Raw genomic sequence first — 20407 nt, forward strand, 5'->3', positions numbered from 1 at the left:
TTCCAGCCATCTGGACTGCAGGTGCATGCATTTATTTGTTCCCAAAGGCAGAGTTTAGCATTTCCTTTTGTTGAACATCATGAGGTTCCTGCAGTGCAGAGAAACAGGAAGTAGGTGTTTTGGTCAGTCCATAATACTTTGTCTCTCCTACTCCTTCATCCTCACTCTCTTCCCCTGCTTCAGGGTGGCGTCCCTCCCAAGGGATCCAGTCCTTCCCAAACTGATCCAACATGGGCTTCCCACAGGTTACAGTTCTTCAAGAACTCCAGTATAGGTCTGTACCACAGAGCCCATCTTTCAGGAATGAACTACTCAAGCATAGGTACCCCATAGGCAGTAGCTCCTGCCAGACCACCTGCTACACCATGGACACCTCTCCATGAGTTGCAGTTCTTACCTAAAGTCTGTTCCTGCATGAGCTCTCCATGAGTTGAAGCTTTCTTCAGGCCACATCCACCTGCTCCACCATGGGTTCCTCCACAGACTCCAGTGTGGATATCTGTTCTGCCATGGTACACCATGGGCTGCAGGGGACAGCCTGCTGCATGATGGTCCTCTCCATGGGCCACATGGAAATTTCTGCTCAGGTGCCTGCAGCACCTCCTCCCCCTTCTTCTTCACTGATCTTGGTATCTGCAGAGTTGTTTTCTCTATATATTTTCTCGTTTCTCCCTTCAAGCTACTGCTGTGCAGCAGGTTTTCCCTTTCTTAAATCTGCTCCCAGAGAAGCACAACCAGCATCACTCATTGGCTCAGCTTTGACAAGCAGCGGGTCCCTTCTTGAACTGACTGGAACTGGCTCTTGACTAACTTGGGGCAGCTTCTGGACTCCTCTCACACAGTCCACTCCTGTACCCCAACGCCTTGCTACCAAAACCTTGCCACACAAACCCAATAGACCTTCACGCAGGGTGCTGAGCACACAGTCAGGTTCCAGTTATCTGTATGTCATAATATAAATGAAAAATATATTGAATCCATTTGTTCTGTTTTCTAAAAAAAAAAAAAAAAAAAAAAAAAATTATGTTGACTAGAATTATTCTCCCCTCAAAAGGTCCTAAGGCAAATTCATGAAATGAAAAAACGTTTAGACCAATTTCTTCATTCTTCTTGTAAAATTGCAGGCAACTATTTATATGATTTCTAAAGAGGAATACTTTATAACAATAAAAATACTCCGCATTGTCAGTATCAGACCTTATATTTAAAGTCATTTGATATCAGTTGGGCTATCTACAGAGAAAGAAACTGTTCTCTTTGAGCTTATGGGGCAAACCCAGCTCATTAAGGTCACGTCAATCATTTGACTAATCTTAAGAACAAAAATTCGTATAAAATTATAGAATCCTAAAAGCCTATAGATTGGAAGAGACATCTGGAGTTCATTTAAACCAACTGCCTCTTGAAATTAGAGCCTTAGATTAGGTTATCCCAATCTATCAAAACACTTTGTGAGAATTTCCAGCGAAGGGATTTTTCTCCCCTGTGCAACCTATTCCAATACTTAATTGCTTTTCCAGTAAAGGCTTTTTTTTTTCCTTTTTTTTTTTTTTTTCTTTTCTTTTCCCATTAACACTTGTCCTGTATCTTGTGAAGAAAGTGTCATAGAATCATAGAATGGCTTGGGTTGGAAGAGACCTTAAAGATCATCTAACTCCAACCCCCCTCTCATAGGCAGGGGTGCCACCCACTAGATCAGGTTAGCCAAGGTTCCATCCAGCCTGGATGGAACACCTCCAGGGATGAGGCATCCACAACTTCTCTTAACAACCTGTTCTAGTGCCTCACTACCCTTACAGTGAAGAATTTCCTCCTAATGTCCCATCTAAATCTATCCTCTTTTAGTTTAAGACCATTCCCCCTTGTGCAATCATTATATACCCAAGTAAAGAGTCCTTCTCCACCCTTTTTATAAGACCCCTTTCAGTATTGATAGGCCACAATGAGGTCTCCCTGGAGCCTTCTCTTTTCCAGGCTGAACATTGCCAGCTCTCTCACCCTTTCTTCGTAAGTGAGGTGTTCCAGCCCTCTGATCGTCTTTGTAGCTATCCTCTAGACTCACTCTAATAGGTCCATATCTTTCCTTTGCTGCAGGCCCCAAATATAAATGCAGAACTCACTAAGGCAGAGCAGAGGGGGACTATCACCTCCCTCAGCCTGCTGGTCACACCTCTTTTGATGCAGCCCAGGACCCAGTTGGTCTTCTGGTCTGCAAGTGCATACTACTGGCTCATGCTGAGCCTTTCGTCCACCAGAACTCCCAAGTGTCTCTCCAGAAGCCTGCCATCAATGAATTCTTCTCCTAGTCTGTACTCATGTCTGGAATTGCCCCGGCCCAGGTGCAGCACCTTGCACTTGTTGAACCTCATCAGGTTTACATGGGCCCACTTCTCTAGCCTGTCCAGGTACCTTTGAATGGCATCTCTTCCTTCTTTGGTATCAACCTCACCACTCAGCTTGGTGTCATCTGCAAACTTGCTGAGATTGCACTCAATCCCACTGTCTATGTCATTGATGAAGATATTGAAAAGCACCTGTCCCAAGACAGGACTGGGGGACACTGCTCATCACTGGCCTGCACCTGAACATAGAACCATTGACCACTACTCACTAGGTGTGGTCATCGAGCCAATTCCTTATCCAGTGGATGGTTCACCCTTCAAATCCATATCTTTCCAATTTAGAGATTAGGATGTCCTATGGGATTGTTGCAAAAGCCTTACAGAAGTAGAAGTGTATGACATCAGTTGGTCTTCCCTCGTTAGCTGATGCAGTCACTCCATCATAGAAGGCCACCAGATTGGTCAGACATGGTTTGCCCTTGCTGAAGCCATGTTGGCTGTCTTGGATCACTTCCTTGTCCTGCATGTGCCTTAGCCTTGCCTCCAGTAGGATTTGTTCCATGACCTTGCCAGGCACAGAGGTGAGGCTCACCAGTCTGTAGTTTCCCAGGTCTTTCTTTCTTTCCTTTTTAAAAATGGGAGTGATGTTTCCCTTTTCCCAGTCACTGGGGTCTTTGCCTGACTGCCATGATTTTTCAAATATGACAGAGAGTTGACTTGGCAACTACACTAACCAATTCCCTCAGGGTTCTGGGATGCATGTTATCAGGCCCCATAGACATGTAGTTGTTAAATTGCATCAGGAGGTCCCGAACTTGCTCTTTGTACCTTCATTTCTTCTCTAACTACTTTCTAGGTACTAGATGATTGCAATTAGATTTACATCAAGGCATTTTATTCTCCAGTCTGAACAAACCATATGTCTTCAGATGTCAAGTTCTCCAACTCTTTAAGCACCTTGGTGGATGCTGGACTCTTAGATATTTCAATGTCTCTCTTGAACTACAGGATCAAAATTGGGCACAATATTGCAGCTGTGCTTTAATCAATCATTAAGGGACTGGAGTATTGGTCATACCAGGACCTATAGTGACAGGACAAGGGGCAAAAATTTTAAACAGAAAGAGGTAAATTTAGTTTGGATAAAAAGAAAGCATTTTTTTTTCTACATTGATTGTAATGAGACACTGATCCAGTGCCCATAGAAGCTGTGGATGGAACTTCATTGGAAGTGTTCAAAATCAGGTTCGACTGGGCCTCGAGCAACTTCATCTATTGAAAAATGACTCTGCCCATGGAAGTGGGGCTTGGACTACATGATTTTTAATGGTCCCTTCCAATGCAAAGTGTTCTATCATTCTGTATTAAAAGGCTGAGAGAGATGGAAGTGTTCAGCCTGGATGAGAGAAATCACTGGGGAGATCATATCCATATGTATAAAAACCTGATGGGAGTGTGTGAAGAAGATGGAGCCAGACTCCATTTTTGCAAATTTTCACAAAATGATAATCCTAAAATTCCATCTTAACATAAGAAATTATATATATATATATATATATATATGTATATATATATATATATATATATTTTCCTGTGAAGGTTGTCAAAAACTGGAAGAGAGGTTGTGGAATTTCCATCTTTAGAAATATTCAAACCTTTCTGGACACAGCCATGAAAAATCTGATATAGCTAAACCTGTTCTATGCAGAGAGTTGGACTAGATCTCCAGACATGCCATCCAACTTTATCCATTCTTTGGTTCTTTGAATTGTTCAGCAAAGTGGCATAATTATGTTCCTTATTCTGCCCTCTGCAATCTTGTTAATGGAGCCCAGGAAACAGTTTCCTTTTGACTACGACTGCACTGTGGATTCATACTCAGATCATTTTCCACAAGGACACCTAGAATTGGTATGAGCAGCCTATAGTAAAATATTTAATGTTACCTTTAACTTACATTTTGAACACTAATTGTTAATATAGCTTTAGCAAGTCCAGAAGTATACTGGAAACTTGTCACTAGCAATAGAAAGCAGTCTTCCTTGTCCTCTGAGATAATGATGATAAGATTTCTCTAAGCATGAATTTTCTCCAAACCATTTTTTGGCTTCTTTCACATGGAATTTGCTGTTTTATTCTTGTAAACATTCATTCTAGTCCTGCAGTTACCTGCTGAATGCTATACACAGTAAAAAAGATGTTGCCCTGCAACTAGGAATAAATTTATGGGGTTTTACGTTCCCTGCTCATAGTCATGAAATCATAGAATGGTTTGGATTGGAAGCGATGATAAAGATCACCAGGATCCAACCCCCCTGTCATGGGCAGGGACACCTTCCCCTAGACCGACTTGCTCAAAGCCCCATCCAACCTAATCTTAAACACTTGCAGGGATGGGGCATTCACAATTTCTCTGGGCAACTTTTTTCCAGTGCCTCACCACCCTTTGAGCAAATAATTTCTTCAGAATATTTAATCTAAAGTTTAAAGCCATTTCTTGTCCTACTTGAAACCATCCTTGTCCTGTCATTACACTCCCTGATAAAGAGTCTCTCCCCAGCTTTCCTGTAGGCCACTTTAGGTACTGGAAGGCTGCAATAAGGTCTCCTCAGTCTTTTCTTCTCCAGGCTGAACAACCCCAACTCCCTCAGCCTGTCTTCATAGGAGAGGTGTTCCAGCCCTTTCACAGTGCTGTTAACCAAGCAAACAATCGGAGTACCAAGTAATAATAGTATCAAACCAGTTTCCCTAGAAGTCCAAAGGGCTATGTACATTTAAAAACAATAATTGGCTGTCTGTCATGACCATACACAAATGAATGGAATGTGTTTGGCATGCACAGAAAGTTAAGCTGTTTGCCTCAAAACTTATCCTCTTTAAAAGAATATTCATGTCATAAATGTGTCCTAGAATAGCTGTCTCATTTTATGGACATATACACAATATTATTTGCTACAGGATCCTAAGGCATAATGATTTATAATTTACATTATCACAGACTGAATAAGCAACTAAGATCTGTCAAATTATACTGTTGTATTTAATATGGATGCACAGCCAATTCTCTCTGCAAGAAATGAATTGTAATTTCATGCTGTAAGATTTCACAATACAGATAATTGATCATTAAATTTCCATTTTTAAAAGCAACAATATAAGAAGAATACAATAGAATCTATAGTAATTTATCATCTCAAATGTCCTAGACTATGTCAACAACCTTAAAAAGCATGTTTTTAAGGGGTGTAAAGCAATTCTACAAAATACTTAGTAGATTTACTTTAAAAAAGAGTCCTAAAGTGATAATCATATATTAAAACTTTACTTGTACATCACAATATACAGTATATTGTGCTATATACTTTTCTAAGCTCCAGTTTTTGTTCTAAAATTCACTATGCTTTGAAATATATTGTCTTCAGAATCCAATTATTTTAATTTTTAGGCAAGTAAAGCTGAAAATTTGCACTTGACCCTATTCAATAAACAGTTCAAAAACTTATAGTGCCCTGAACAATCAAATTAATTGAGCACTATGATATCATTTTTATATTTAGCAAAATTGTTTTCTAGATGAGTAATTGTAGAGATTTTCCTTTTACAGAAAGTTGCTGTGTATGTAAGCTAATATGGGTATTGGGCAAGCAGTAATTCATTATTCCCTGTTTATTTGTATTTCTGCTTTGGTGTGACTGGATTTTGTCTTATTTTCTCAACTTCTTGTTAAGAAATATGTTTCTTTAAATTTGCCATTAAATTTCCCATGTACTTCTACAGTACTCAGCACCTATGTAACAACTTTTGTATTAATGATTAAGATCACTAAGGAAAAAAAAAAACAAAAAACACCAGTAAGACTACTTTTACTGCTGAAAACAAAGCAGAAGATTATCAGTGCTTTAGACAGAAACCAGTACTGATTTGTGCAATAGATTACCTAAAAGCAAATGTATTAGAAACTGTATCTCATACAGTAAACCTGTCATATTCCTTGCGTATGTAAGCAGCTTTGTTAGAGGATTATAGCATTCCTATCATAAAAATACTTGATATTACTGTCAGTATGTTATTCAAAATCAAGCACAAATAAAGAATGATTCATCTCAGTTTTTTATTTTGTTTGTTTGTTTTGTTTTGTTTTGTTTGTAATATAGATTTCATTAGTAAACAGTACTTTGGTCTACAGAACTTAAACAAATATTTTTTGTTTCCTTTTTTTGTTTTTAAGTGAAAGGTTTCTTCTTATTCCCTAAGTTAAAGGCCTCTAAATAGTTAGGAACCAAATCACTCAGTGTAATTACACAGGCCATTTATACTTATTTCAGCAACAGAATGGTGAACATACTAAAAAAAAAAAAAAAAAAAAAAAAAGAAAAGTTGTGTATACGGTAAAACATTAGATATCTGTTTATTTTTATTGTTCTCCAAACTTGCCAACAAAAACAAGTCTATCTTCTTTATAAAACAACACCAGTCAACATCTTGGGAGTCATCTGGCAGTAAAGCTTTCAAAAGTTTAATTAGATACTAAATACTATTAGATACTATCTAATTAGATACTAAAATTATTGCAAATATATTTTTTATTAATAAAGCTTAAAGTCTTCTCTATGTTAAAATTACCTTGCTGCCAAGTGATGAACTGTTAGGTTTAGCCATTCACAATTTTCCTGAATAAAATACGTATCTTGTCCCTAATCAGATATCCACCCATTTAGCAATGAAGTATACTTTAAACATTTTTGAAAGAATTCAGCATGAGGGTGCATTGTTGTCTTTTTATAGCAGGTGAAATTGAGAGAGAGATTTATGCATGTTCCCCACCCAGTCCAATGTATTGCTTAAATGAAAATTAGCCTGAACTTTTGGGAGTATCCAAGGATCCTGAAGGTAAAAATGCTATTGCGTAAATCAACAAGGTTGCCTTAACTACTTTGAAAATCCGAATATTTTTGTGCTGTATTGGTATTGCCAATTTCAGGATGTTTCTGTGATTTTATAAAAATAAATGTAGAATCATCGAAGCATAGCATCATAGAATCATTAAGGTTGGAAAAGACTTCCAAGATCATCTGGTCCAACCATCCCCCTACCACCAATACCTAAGTACCAGGTCCAACCTTTCTTAAAACACCTTCAGGGACAATGACACAACCACCTCCCTGGGCAACCCGTTCCAATGACTGACAACTCTTTCTGAGAAGAAATCTCTCCTAATTTCCAACCTGAACCTCCCCTGAAGCAACTTGAGGCCATTCCTTCTAGTCCTATTGCTAGTTATCTGCAAGAAGAGGCTGACCCCCAGCTTCCCACACCTTCTTCTAGATATAGAGAGCAATAAGGTCTCCCTGGAGCCTCCTCTTCTGTAGACAAAACGAGCCTAGTTCCCTCAGCCACTCCTCGTAAGACTTGTGTTTCAGACCCTTCACCAGCTTTGTAGCCCATCTCTGGACATGAACCAGGGCCTTGATGTCCTTCTTGTAGTGAGGGACCCAAAGCTGAACACATTACTTGAGGCACAGCCTCACCAGAGCAGAGTACAGGGGGACGATTACCTCCCTAGTCCTGCTGTCTACACTATTCCTGATACAAGCCAGGATGCCGTTGGCCTTCTCGGCCACCTGGGCACATCGCTGGCTCATGTTCAGGTGAGCATTGACCAACACCCCCAGATCTTTTTCCTTTGCACAACTTTCCAGACACTCTGCCCCAAACCCATAGTGTTTCATATGGGGTTGTTGTGCCCCAAGTGCAGGACCAGGCACTATTGTTCTGCAGTATTTTCTGATATTCCTGGTTTAGTTTTATTTGTTAGTTTGATTCTATCTCCATTATAGATAGTTTGTGTTTGGTATTATCTTTACATGCATTTTTTTTTTGTCTTTTTTTAACCAAAGAACTTCCATACATTTCAACATAGCATTTCAAGACTTCTACAGAAGTGGTCACCTTAAAAATGCTACAGCGTCCTATTCTTGACCACACATATGTATATCTCAGGGTGTGTGTTCTGGGAGGGTGAGAATAAGGGACAAGGTCCCCTTTGGATCAAAGGGCAGGTTGTACAGCTGTTCATCAATAATATAACAATAAAGCTTTTATAAGTCAGTAGGTAATGGTTTATTCATTACAGTTGGAATTGCATACTCTTATCTAATGGAAGATGTGATTTTTTTTTTATAGATATTGTCTGATTGAGAGCTACAACCTGTCTTTTTTATTTTTTATTTTTTTTTCTATCTGACAGCCATTTTGAGCAAGAATTACTGCCATATTAGGAAATTTTACCTAGAAAGTTTAAGATTTAAAAGGTAGCTCACACTTCCAGGTTTTCTCCGCTCTGAGAAATATTGGTGCCTATGGAAGATGCATTGATGAAACCCATATAATTGCATATAACTGCCCACATAATTATTTGAGTATGTTCTGGGTTGACATTCATCAGCTGATAGAACCGCACGCAGCTAGTTACTCCCCCTCCTCAACAGAGTGAGAAAATAAGATGGAAAAGCTCATGGCACAAGACAAAAACAGGGAGATCACTTGCTGGTTATTGTTATGGACAAAATAGATTTCACTTGGGGAAAATAAAATTAATTTATTGCCAAAAATTAATTTTATTAAAAATGAACTGGGATGATGAGAAACAAAAAAATAAAAATACCTTCCCCCTGCCCCCCCTTTCCTCCCCAGTTTCAACATCAGTCCTTCACTCCAGAATCTTCTATCTCCTCCTCTTGAGTGGCACAGGGAAATGGAGGTTAGAATCATGTCATAGAATCATAGAATGGATTGGGTTGGAAGACCTTAAAGTTCATCTAATTCCAACCTCCCTGCCATGATCAGAGATGCCATCCACAAGATCAGGTTGCCCAGGGCCTCATCCAACCTGGTGTTGAACACCACCAGGGATGGGGCATCCACAACCTCTCTGGGCAACCTGTTCCAGTGCCTCACCACCCTCTGAGTAAAGAATTTCCTCCTAACATCTAATCTAAATCTCCCTTCTTGTAGTTTAAAACCATTCCTTCTTGTCCCATCACTATTTGCCTGCGCAAAAATGTCACTCTCCATCTTTTTCATAAGCCCCGTTTAGGTACTGAAAGGTAGCAATGAGATGTCTCCAGAACCTTTTTGTCTCGAGACTGAACATCTCCAACTCTCTCAGCCTTTCTTCATAGGAGAGGTGCTCCAGCCCTCTGATCATCCTTTGTCCCTCCTCTGGACCTGCTCTAACAGGTCTATGTCCTTCTTGTTCTTGGGGTCCCAGATCTGGAGCAAGTACTCCAAGTGGGGCCTCTCAAGGGCAGAGAAGAAGGGGTAATCACCTCCCTTGACCTGCTGGCCATGCCTCTGTTGATGCAGCCCAGAATGCAGTTGGCCTTTTTGCATACTCCTGGGTCTTTTCGAGCTTTTCATCCACCAGAACCCTCAAGTCCTTCTCTGCAGGGCAGCTCTCAATGAGTTCTTGTCCCAGTCTGTTTTTATGTATGGGATTGCCCCAAACCAGCTGCAGGACCTTGCACTTGGACTCATGAACCTCATTAGGTTCACACGGGCCCACTCCTTAAGCCTTCCAGGTCCCTTTGGATGGCATCCCTTCCTTCTGTTGTATCAACTGCACCACTCAGCTTGGTGTCAACTGAAAATTTGCTGAGGGTGCACTTGATCCCACTGTCTATGTCATTAATGAAGATTAAAATTGATTAAGATTTAATATCTTAAAACAGACCAGGGTCAGTACGTAACAGTTCTTCTCTGCTGCTCCTTCTTTCTCACACTTTTCCCCTTCTCCAGCACAGATCCCAGAGAGGCCACAGTTCCTACCAGAAAAGCTGCTTTTACATAAGTTGCTCTCCACAGGCTGAAAGGGAATCTCTGCTCTGGTACTCGGAATATCCCCTAGTCCTCCTTCTTCTCTGACCTTCCTGCCTGCAGAATTGTTCCTCACATTTTACTTCACTCTCTTGCAACAGCTGTGCAGCATTTTTTACCCTTTCTTAAATACACTATCACAGATGCATTACCAGCTTGGCAATTGGGATCAGCCTTTGGCCAGTAGTTAGTCTGTTGGAGCCATTTGGAAACAGCAGCCACTGGCCTCTTCTCATAAAGGCCCCTCTTGATGTCTTTTTGCTGCCAACACCTTGAGATCTACACCCATCACAATGCACTAAGTTTTTCTGTTTATTTACATAAAAGGGAAAACATTATAAAAAGCTTGATTCCTCAGTGATCTGACTTTTCGTTACTAGTGAGCATCACAGAATCACAGAATCATCTAGGTTGGAAGAGACCTCCAAGATCATCTAGTCCAACCTCTGACCTAACTCTAACAAGTCCTCCACTAAACCATATCACTAAGCTTTAAATCTAAATGTCTTTAAAGACCTCCAGGGATCAGCAGCAGAAAAACATTTATAAGACCACTCAGTGCCAAAACAGAAGAAAGTATACTTAGCACAGCAGCCTGGCAGAGCAGTGTAACTCTGACCCATATCTGAAAGAACTTTAATTCTCACATCAACAACAGTTCACATATTTTCTAAAAAACTACTATTTGGGGCATGTGTATATGTTGTGGTTTAACCTGGCAGGCAGCTAAATACGATATGTCTACTCATTCACTCCCTTGCAGTGGGATGGAGGAGAGAATCAAAATAAGGTAAATCTTGTTGGTTGAGATAAGAACGGTACAATAACAAAAACAACAACAAAAAACAAGTGATGTACACAATCTCACTCACCACCAGACAACTAATCCCCGAGCAACAACAGCCCCCCTTTCCCACTCCCCACCACCCTCACCCCCTCTTCAGCTAACTCCCCACAGTTTTATTGCTGAGCATGATGTCATATAATATGGAATATACTTTTAGCCACATGGGTCAGCCGCCTTGGCTGTGTCCCCTCCCAGCTCCTTGTGTACTCCCAGAATCCTCACTGGCAGGGCAGCATCAGAAGCCAGGAAGTCTTTGACTTTGTGTAAGCACTGCTCAATAACAACTAACACATCAGTGTGTTATCAACATTATTTTCATTCAAAATCCAAAACAGAGCATAACACCAACTGCTATGAAGAAAATTAACTCTGTCTCAGCTGAAACCAGGACAACATGGTGCAAAATAAAACATAGGACAGATTTTCCTGATTAAAGAAAAAGGGCGTTAAGTAAAGGATCTCATATTTATTTCATACTTCTGTGTGTTACCCTCTGATCACTTTGAAACCCTATGCTCACCCTGCTTCTTTAATTTGTGGCCTCTTAATTCCATACAGCAATATTTCTGTTCTGACTCTGCTGCTACTGAATTTGCTTTGGAACTTCTGAAGAAAATGTCTTTTGCCTTATACATCAATGAAAATTCTGACCTTGTGATTGGTTGATTGCAATCAATGGCTTTCATAGTGTATCTGAGGGATGTTGCTTGACAGTTGGGATCAAAATTCTGAACCAAGTGAGCAAAAGTTAAAAAAGATAAGATAATATAAGTTAAGATAAAAGTCATTATATTAAGTCATTATATTCCGTCCCCCCCCCAAGCCCTTCACAGAAATATTTTCTTATTCACAGAAATAACAATTTACCAATATGTTTCTTGTCTGTTTAAGTTAATACCAAATTTCAAGCAAATCATTTCTACTTTCATGAAGTATGTTAAGTCTATATTTGTCTCAGATGATGTGATGCTATAGATAATTGTCGTATTCACATTTTTTATGTTGTTCCATTCCTCTGTCTTCCTCTCTCTTCTCTTGTTCTTTTCCATAGTGAGGTCACCTGGAAGTTGTTTGTATATCTATAGCTGGGGTGATCTAAGACTAGAATGGGGCAACCTAAGAGGAGAACTAGGTGACTAGGATCTTCGACCAGTTTCTAAAACATGCCATATTAGTGGCAATAGAATATGGGTTGATTATAGCACACGTTGTAGTTTTGACACTTGAACAATGCATGTATATGTTTACATTTGCTTAAGCTCTTTACTTGAATACATGTATGATTCTTTGCTTATTTATTCTTGATCTATCAACACCTTTTTCAAACATAATTACTTTCCCTGTGGCACAGACAACATCTTCCCTGGAGTAATCTTCAGTCTCAGTAAACACAGAATCAGTTGGAATCAAATTGTGCCTTAGGATGCTCAGGCATGTTTTATACTGAAGTCATTAGAGTTCCTGGCCAATAAGTCATCAGGGGCAGAATTTCTCCCCAGTTGTTTAGGTCGCAAGTCACTATCTTCTCAATCAGAAATCGTTAGAGGAACCTGTCCTGTTTTCTCTTGGAATCAGAATTTCCTGAGCTGTTTTAAGAATTTAGGGTGCAGAAAGAACATATTGCTGATATTAGAGGTAACTTCTGGAGAGCAGAAGTACTTTGTTGAAATGATATTTTACTATTGACTTGAGTCTTATAATTTTGGGAAAGGTAAAGAACTCAACAAAGAACTGTCTGTGTAGTTTGGCATATACTTATCTCATCTTGGTGTTGAGATGCATATAAATCAGAATAAGCCAGATACTTAATATAGTCTTCCTCTGTCACTGTAACACAAGAACAGAAAACTGAGGAAACCAGAATTTGGGCTGGGTAGGAAAGGAAGTGAAAGGCTGCACACTTTCTCTGTTTTTAGTACAATGTTTGACTACTGGCAATGGTTCATTTCCATCAGAATCTTTTTCTTTATTACTCTCAGTTGGTATCCTAGTGAAAGACAGTGTAGAGTTGAAATACAGAAGAAATTCAAGAAAAGACATTTGTGAATATTGAGAAAAACAGGGAATTAAATAGCACCAATGACAACCTTGTGATTTCAGAGATACAGAAGACTAAAAAATGTAGATTATAATTCTGTGGGACAGGAATAAAAGATGGGCGTGTAGCATTGTCTGGAGCAGGGAAAAGATAGGAGGCCACAGAGAGTGAACAAAATCAACAGTAAGATGAGAGAGTGCAGGAGATAAAGAAAAGTGGGAATTGATTCCCTCAGCAAAGATGGGGCCAGGGTAAAGAACAGGAAAAAGATAAGCAAAGAATGACTTGAAGAGGGGAAATATAATCTGCATTCTTAAAAAAAAAAAAAAAAAAAAAAGACCCTGGAAACTACAGGACAGTCAGTCTCACCTCTGTGTCAAGCAAGATCGCTGGGTCATCAGACTTGTCAGGCATGATCTACTCTTAGTGAAGTCACGGTGGCTGTCACCAAACACCTCCTTATCTTCTATGTGCCTTAGCATAGTTTCCAGGAGGATCTGCTCCATGATCTCACGGAGGTGAGACTGACTGGCCTGTAGTTCCCAGTGTCTTCCTTTATTATTTCCTTAAAGTTTATGTTTCCCCCTCTTCCGTTCAGTGGGAACTTCACCACACTGCTATGACTTATCAAATTTGACAGATAGTGCTTTAGCAACTTCACACACCAGTTCCTCAGGACCCATGGATGTATGTCATCTGGTCCCAAGGACTTACATACTGTTCAGGTTCCTTGGATGGTCTAAGACATGATCTTCTCCTACGCTGGGCAGTTCTTCATTCTGCCAGTCCCTGCCTTTGCCTTCTGGGACTTTGGCTGCATAGCTAGACCTCTTGCTGGAGAAGACTGAAGCAAAAATGTCATTGAATACCTCAGCTTTCTCCATATCCTGGATAGCTAGGTCTCCCATTTCCTTATGGAAAAGGCCCACAATTTCCCCAGTCTTCTTTTTATCACTGAAGTACCCATATAAGCCTTTCTTGCTGCCCTTGATATCCCTGACCAAATTTAATTCAAACAGAGTTTTAGCTTTCGTAGAATAATAGAATGGCTTGGGTTGGAAGAGACATTGAAGATCATTTAGTTCCAACCCACCTGCCATAGGCAGGGATGCCACTCACTAGATCAGGTTGCTCAGGGCCTCATCTAACCTGGTGTTAAACACCTCCAGGGATGGGACATCCACAGCCTCTCTGAGCAACCTGTTCCAGTGCCTCACCACCCTCTGAGTGAAGAATTTCCTCCTAAAATCTAATCTAAATCTCCCCTTTTTAGTTTAAAACCATCCCCCCTTGTCCCATTATTATCTGATTGAGCAAAAAGTCACTCTTCATCTTTTTTATGTCCCCTTTAAGTACTGAAAAGCCACAATGAGGTCACCCAAGAGCCTTCTCTTCTGTAGACTGAACAGCCCCAGATCTCTCAGCTTTTCTTCATAGGAGAGGTGCTCCAGCCCTCTGATCATCTTTGTAGCCCTCCTCTGGACCATTCTAACAAATCAACATCCTTCTTGGGCTGGGGCCTCCAGACCTGCATGCAGTACTCCAAGTTAGGCCTCACAAGGGCAGAGCAGAGGGGAAAATCTCCTCCGTCAACCTGATGTCCACTCCTCTTTTGATGCACCCTGGGTTGCAAATGGCCTTCTGGGATGCAAGCACAGCCTAACCTGATCCCTGACTGTACAATTTCTCTGTATTCCTCCTAGGTTACCTGTCCTTGATGCATATCGTACAGTCAAATGTTGTTGAATGTTATTTGCGCGACATCTCTATTATTTAACACTGTTTAAAATCCACTCTAATTTATTTCTACTCAGCATGTTTTCTGATTGCAATTATCTCTTTATTCTTATCTTTCACTACAAATCTTAATGGCAGTTGTGATTACGATTCTGTTGCTTATTGATTATGTTGATATGTGCATAGTAAGTTATTTATGTACTTAATTTAAGTTAATTTTATTTGAAGGGTTGAAACAGATGTTGTGGAGTTGTGATTTCCCACAGACTGTTCAATGAAGTGTCACTTACTCAAGGCTTTTTCCTTCCAGAAGCCTTCTTTTTCTTTGCCAGTATGTTCCTGTACGGGCCTGCATGAGAAAATCACTTTCATAACTAATACAAATATACATTATGAGATTTGTGGTTCATTCTCTCCCTGTTGGATATGTACTGTACTTTGTTACCAAAGCCACTGAAAATCTTTTTGGCTCTGGCTCTGCATACATTTTACATGCATTCAGATACTTACTCAGAGTAGTATATCACAATTGTCTGTGATATGTGTGTGTGCACATGAAAGTAATGTATATCAACTAACGATTTATGAGTATCCTTGAAGTCTTTCCACAAAGCAGCATTTAACATGAGCATCCACTATGAAGACCTCTAAAGGTCACTAGTAAGTCAGGTTGATGGCTGAACTTGATATTCTTGAAAGTATTTTCAAACCTAAATGATTCTGTGATTTTATACAGAGCCTCTCCTTTCTCCTTGTATAGTCACACTTTATTTTTTGTCCTGTTTTCTAAAGGAGAGAGCAGTTCTCTGTTACTGATAGTCAAAGCAATCCAACACCGTCCATGAACAAAGGGCTTGCAAGGACTGTAAATCTTTCAAGATCTTTGTGTCTGTATTGCTGGTACTCTTCTGTCCTGCCTCAAATACTAAGTTTCTTTTGGTTTCCTAGGTGAGGAATAAGACGTTTAAATAGTCTATGGAAAAATCATAATTGTATCATAATCATAACTCTGCAAACCCTGTTTTTATTTAGACTCCTGGTACTGTGATAAGATTTATTCCTTGCATTCACTCCTCGTTTTTTTGTCCTCTCACTTAAAACTGGCCATTCTGATAATTATGCTAACGGTATCGTTAAACTGAAATTGAAATTGCCTGGAGAGGGGACAATGACTACATTTTTATTTGTTTATTTATTTATTGAAATATAATGTTATTTATTAAATATGAAACACTTTTGATTTGTATTTTCCAATGAATATTCTAGAGAATAGTATTCTTTACTTGACATTGCTAGTTGGTCGAGGGAAGTGATTGTCCCATTCTACTCTGTGCTGGTGTGGCCTCACCTCAGGTACTGTGTGCAGTTCTGGGCACCACAGTACAAAAAGGACGTAAAACTGTTGGAGAGTGACCAGAGAAGGGCTACAAAGAGGGTGAAGGGCCTAGAGGGGAAGACATATGAGGAGCGGCTGAGGTCCCTGGGCCTGTTCAGCCTGGAGAAAAGGAGGCTGAGGGGGGACCTCAACGCAGTCTACAACTTCCTTGCAAGGGGGAGTGGAGAGGCATGTGACCTATTCTCCGTTATCACCAGTGACAGGACCTGCGGGAATGGGAGGGGGAGTGCAGGGGAAGGCACCAATCTATCTTCTGTAGTGACCAGTGATAGGACCCATGAGAATGGTGTCAAGCTGAGGCAGGGGAGGTTTAGGCTAGACATCAAGAAGAGGTTCTTCACTGAGACAGTTGTCTCACACTGGAACAGGCTCCCCAGGGAAATAGTCACTGCACCGAGCCTGTCAGAGTTTAAGAAGCGTTTGGACTGTGCGCTATGTCACATGGTCTGAATTTTGGGGTAGACCTGCGTGGTGCCAAGAGTTGGACTTGATGATCCTTATAGGTCCCTTCCAACTTGGGACATTCTATGATTCTATGATTCTATTTCCGTAGTCTAATTCGTTAACCTGCAAAACGTCTAGTATTTTCTTTGCACATCTGCAGTATATTTTGCAAACTACAATATGTTTTAGGAGATATTTCCTTTGGTCTCATGCAGGGAGGTGAAAGTACAAATGCAGGATCACCTATGCTAATTTTATTGTACTAAGGCAGATCCTCGCACTTTTATTTTTATAAGTAGTTGTCATACACTTTGTTTTATAGTAGTGTGAATTCCTTGCAGTTTTTATATACTTTACTCTTGAAAAGGCTTTAGCTATTCTCTGTATTGCTACTTAATGGGAAATAAATAAGGGATATAGTACCTTGTTGTTTTAGATTATGATATGGTTAGTGTCCTGTATAGGAAATATGTGATCACTGATTCGAGGTCATAATGAGTCCTGCTGTAGGCAATTCAGTTTCCTTCAGTAAAGAGAAGCATCTTATTGCTGATGCTACAATTTCAGGTTCAAGAAAGTTTTGGTGTTTTTGTTTTTTTTTAGTTGGTTGGTTGTGGGGTTTTTTTGTTTGTTTTTATTTTTTGGTGGTGGTGGTTGTTTTGTTTTCTTAATACAGGTATTGTCTTTGTTAAAATTAGAAAGAGGAAATTAAACAGTGTAGCCCTCTGAAAGGTACTGATATGAAAACATAGTTTTGAATGCTATATTTACTAGTCTTGTCTTCATATTTGCTCAAAGTTTGGAAAGTTTAATTTCTTACACATAGAATGAATTTGTATATCATTTGATCTGAAAACAAAAAATAAAAATCTGGAAATATTAATATAAGCCCACTTTATGAAAGATGAAAGCAGAATGTGAGGTTTTTGTCGTAAGGAAATTGGTTTTTCCTTATTTTTTGAGATCTTCATCTCTGTTTTCCTCCTGTTCTCCCCCTGAACCCAGTGCAGAGAGGTTTGGGTCTGTGATTAAGAATGGTCTAGGTAACAGAAATAATGAAAAAATATAATCTCTATAGATATGAGACCTTGTTGTCACTTATGTTGTCACTTATGCTTTTTTTGGGGGAAGATACTTTTTCCATTTAAGATAGGGAAAACTCAAGACATTTACTTCATACAGTAGTCATTTCAAACATATCACAAAATGAAGAACAAAGCAGTCAGACTGCTAAAACATTCAACAACATATTATTTACTATATATACTTTGTGAATGTTTTTTATTTTATTTTTTCAGAACATGAATATATGTTTACACTGTCAGAAAACACACGAAGTTCTAAAAAATACTTTGCATATATATATGTACTCAGTATCTAATTTTGCAGACTTTTTTTTTTTTTCTTACATTGCAGGTTCTGTTGGTCTGCAAAAAAGCTGGGGCATACAAGGTATTTTGATTTTTGCTATGACAGCTGTATTGATTATAACTGTTAAATGAACCTCAGTTACTTTGGGATCTCATGGGGGGGGCAGAGGGAGGGATGATCAGGGAGTTGCATTTTTTTTTTGTTTTTTTTTTTTAAGTTTGGTTGTTTGCTTTCAGTATAATATTCAAGGTTTTGGAAAACTATATCACAGAATCACATCTTCATAAGCTTGATTTTGACAGGTTATATTTGTTATAGAGGCTGATCTCTGAATGAACAAATACTAGCATTTAAGATTAATCTTGTATTATTTATAGTATGTGATTTAACCTTATTCATTCCAGCTCTTCCACAAGGGTGATCTCCAGGGAACGTAAGAAGTTCTAAATGTAAGGAAAAGAGAATATATGCCTCTTTTTTTTGGTCACACATTGTGAACTGCACTAGACTGGTAGGTCCTGGTAACGATGAAATGTTGGAGCTGAGAATGGGTAGGATATCACAGATTTGATTAAAAATAATAATAATAATAATATAGAGATAGCGACCCTCTAATAGCCAACCAGCTGAATTTCATCAGCTGAATCTCTTTTCTGTAAGTATGGAAGAGCAAATTTTTTGCTTGTGTATTGTTTCTTATCTCCTTACCCTGCCTGTGCCTCAAAGATATTGGCAAACTCAAATAACTCCAATCAGCCACAAAACATGCAACTATTATATTTGGAATTAAAAAAGGAGTTTGAAAGATGATCTTTTGCTACTTACATAATGGAATCTCAGAGACTGTCTTAAAGGGCTTACGCAAAGATATGCACAGCAATTGTCTATCTTTGTACTGCCAGAGGATTCTTAAGTCATGTACTGCCATGTTCCAATTTATTTTGAGACTGTAATTACTGTAGAATATGGATCAGCTGTAGCATTCATATGTCTGAAATGCATGTTTCAACAGCTCAGACAAAGGCATGCAGTACAGAAGGCCTACCCTTTATAGCTGCCCAAAACCATGCCATTCTATGGAGCTTCTAGTACCGATATCACCAGAATTACCTAGCTGAAATGGAGAAAGAAATAAATGGAGAAAGTCTCTCAGAGCAATAAATATGAAGGAAAAAATAGAAAGATTGTCTATCTTGATGTAATACTTCATGTAAGTGGCATTCAAACTAAAAATTAAAATTTTTATAATGATAGATGTAGTTTTAACATTTAGTCTTCTGCCTTTATTTGTCAATCTAGGTGATATATCTTGATAAATTGGAAATCTCTGGAATTTGAGGTATGGCAGAAGTGTGTTGTTGAGAGGCTGACTTGTTTCAACCTGTTGAAGAAATATTTTCCCATTGCTTTCCATCCAAAAACAACAAAAGCAGAAACTAATATTCAAAGAGCCAGAATAACAATTGTTATTAATATACAGTACCCTTCTAGATATTTATTGCTGAAGTACAACTTCTGGTTTGGATGAATCCACTTTCGTTGTAGTTTATTAGCAAACAATGATTATTGTTTGGCTCTAGTGTTTACAAACTGTAATTCTTCATCCTCTTATCTTTTGTTTATGAGACAATGCCAAATTAAAGAAACAAATTGTCCATTGTTTTTAGTTGGAAAATCTCTACACTTTACATCATACTAACTTTTCCATGAAACAACAGTGTTCAGTGTTCTGCTCTGACTACCGTGTACATCCAATCTGCCTTCATCTCATATCAGAGGACCTGGTGTCTCACACTCTGGCAGCTGTGTTTTTAAACACAGTTTTAGAAATATGCTGACCCACTAAAGTCAATGGGAGATTTGCCTTTTACTTCAGAGAAGCCAAGATTTTATCCTTTCTGTTCACCGTGTTGGTAGTTTTGGTCACACCTGTGCTAAGCAAATAGAAAGCTGAAGAGAGTAGATTCCTTCTATTCATCCTTCTTTCACAGGAAATAATTTTCAGAACATCAAAAATACTTAGTCTGAAATTGAACTGTTCAAGTCCTGCTGTTCTCTTTTTCATAACTGTCAAATTAAAGTGAAATATTTTAAGAAAGGAAAAATTATACTAGCATGCTATCTTTCATTATCACTACATCTGCTACTGAGTTCCACATGTAACTACAAGGAAGGCTACTTATTCTAGTCATTTTCCTTCCATTTTTCTTAAATTACTACAATGGTGCTTAGATTTAATTATCAGATTCATACTACGCTAGTGTGAAGGTGGCTTTTACAACAAAAAGCAAAAAAAAAAAATGTGGTAAACGCATACAGTTTAGTATACATACAGTTTAGTAACAAGCATCAGGACA

The 20407-nt window shown here is 39.0% G+C and overlaps 1 protein-coding gene across 24 annotated transcripts in view; it reads left to right on the forward strand.

Moving 5' to 3' along the window:
- The window catches only part of PTPRD (protein tyrosine phosphatase receptor type D), a 1402037-nt gene that overhangs the window by 600060 nt on the left and 781570 nt on the right, over positions 1 to 20407 (forward strand). For all 24 annotated transcript variants that reach the window (XR_014576765.1, XR_014576766.1, XR_014576767.1 and 21 more), the window contains one exon: positions 18096 to 18131. The gene's annotated coding sequence lies outside the window, so the exon portion shown is untranslated. The remainder of the gene's footprint in view (positions 1 to 18095; positions 18132 to 20407) is intronic.

The sequence above is a fragment of the Anser anser genome, assembly GCF_964211835.1.
Source record: "Anser anser genome assembly, chromosome: Z".
Classification (NCBI taxonomy): Eukaryota; Metazoa; Chordata; class Aves; order Anseriformes; family Anatidae; genus Anser; species Anser anser.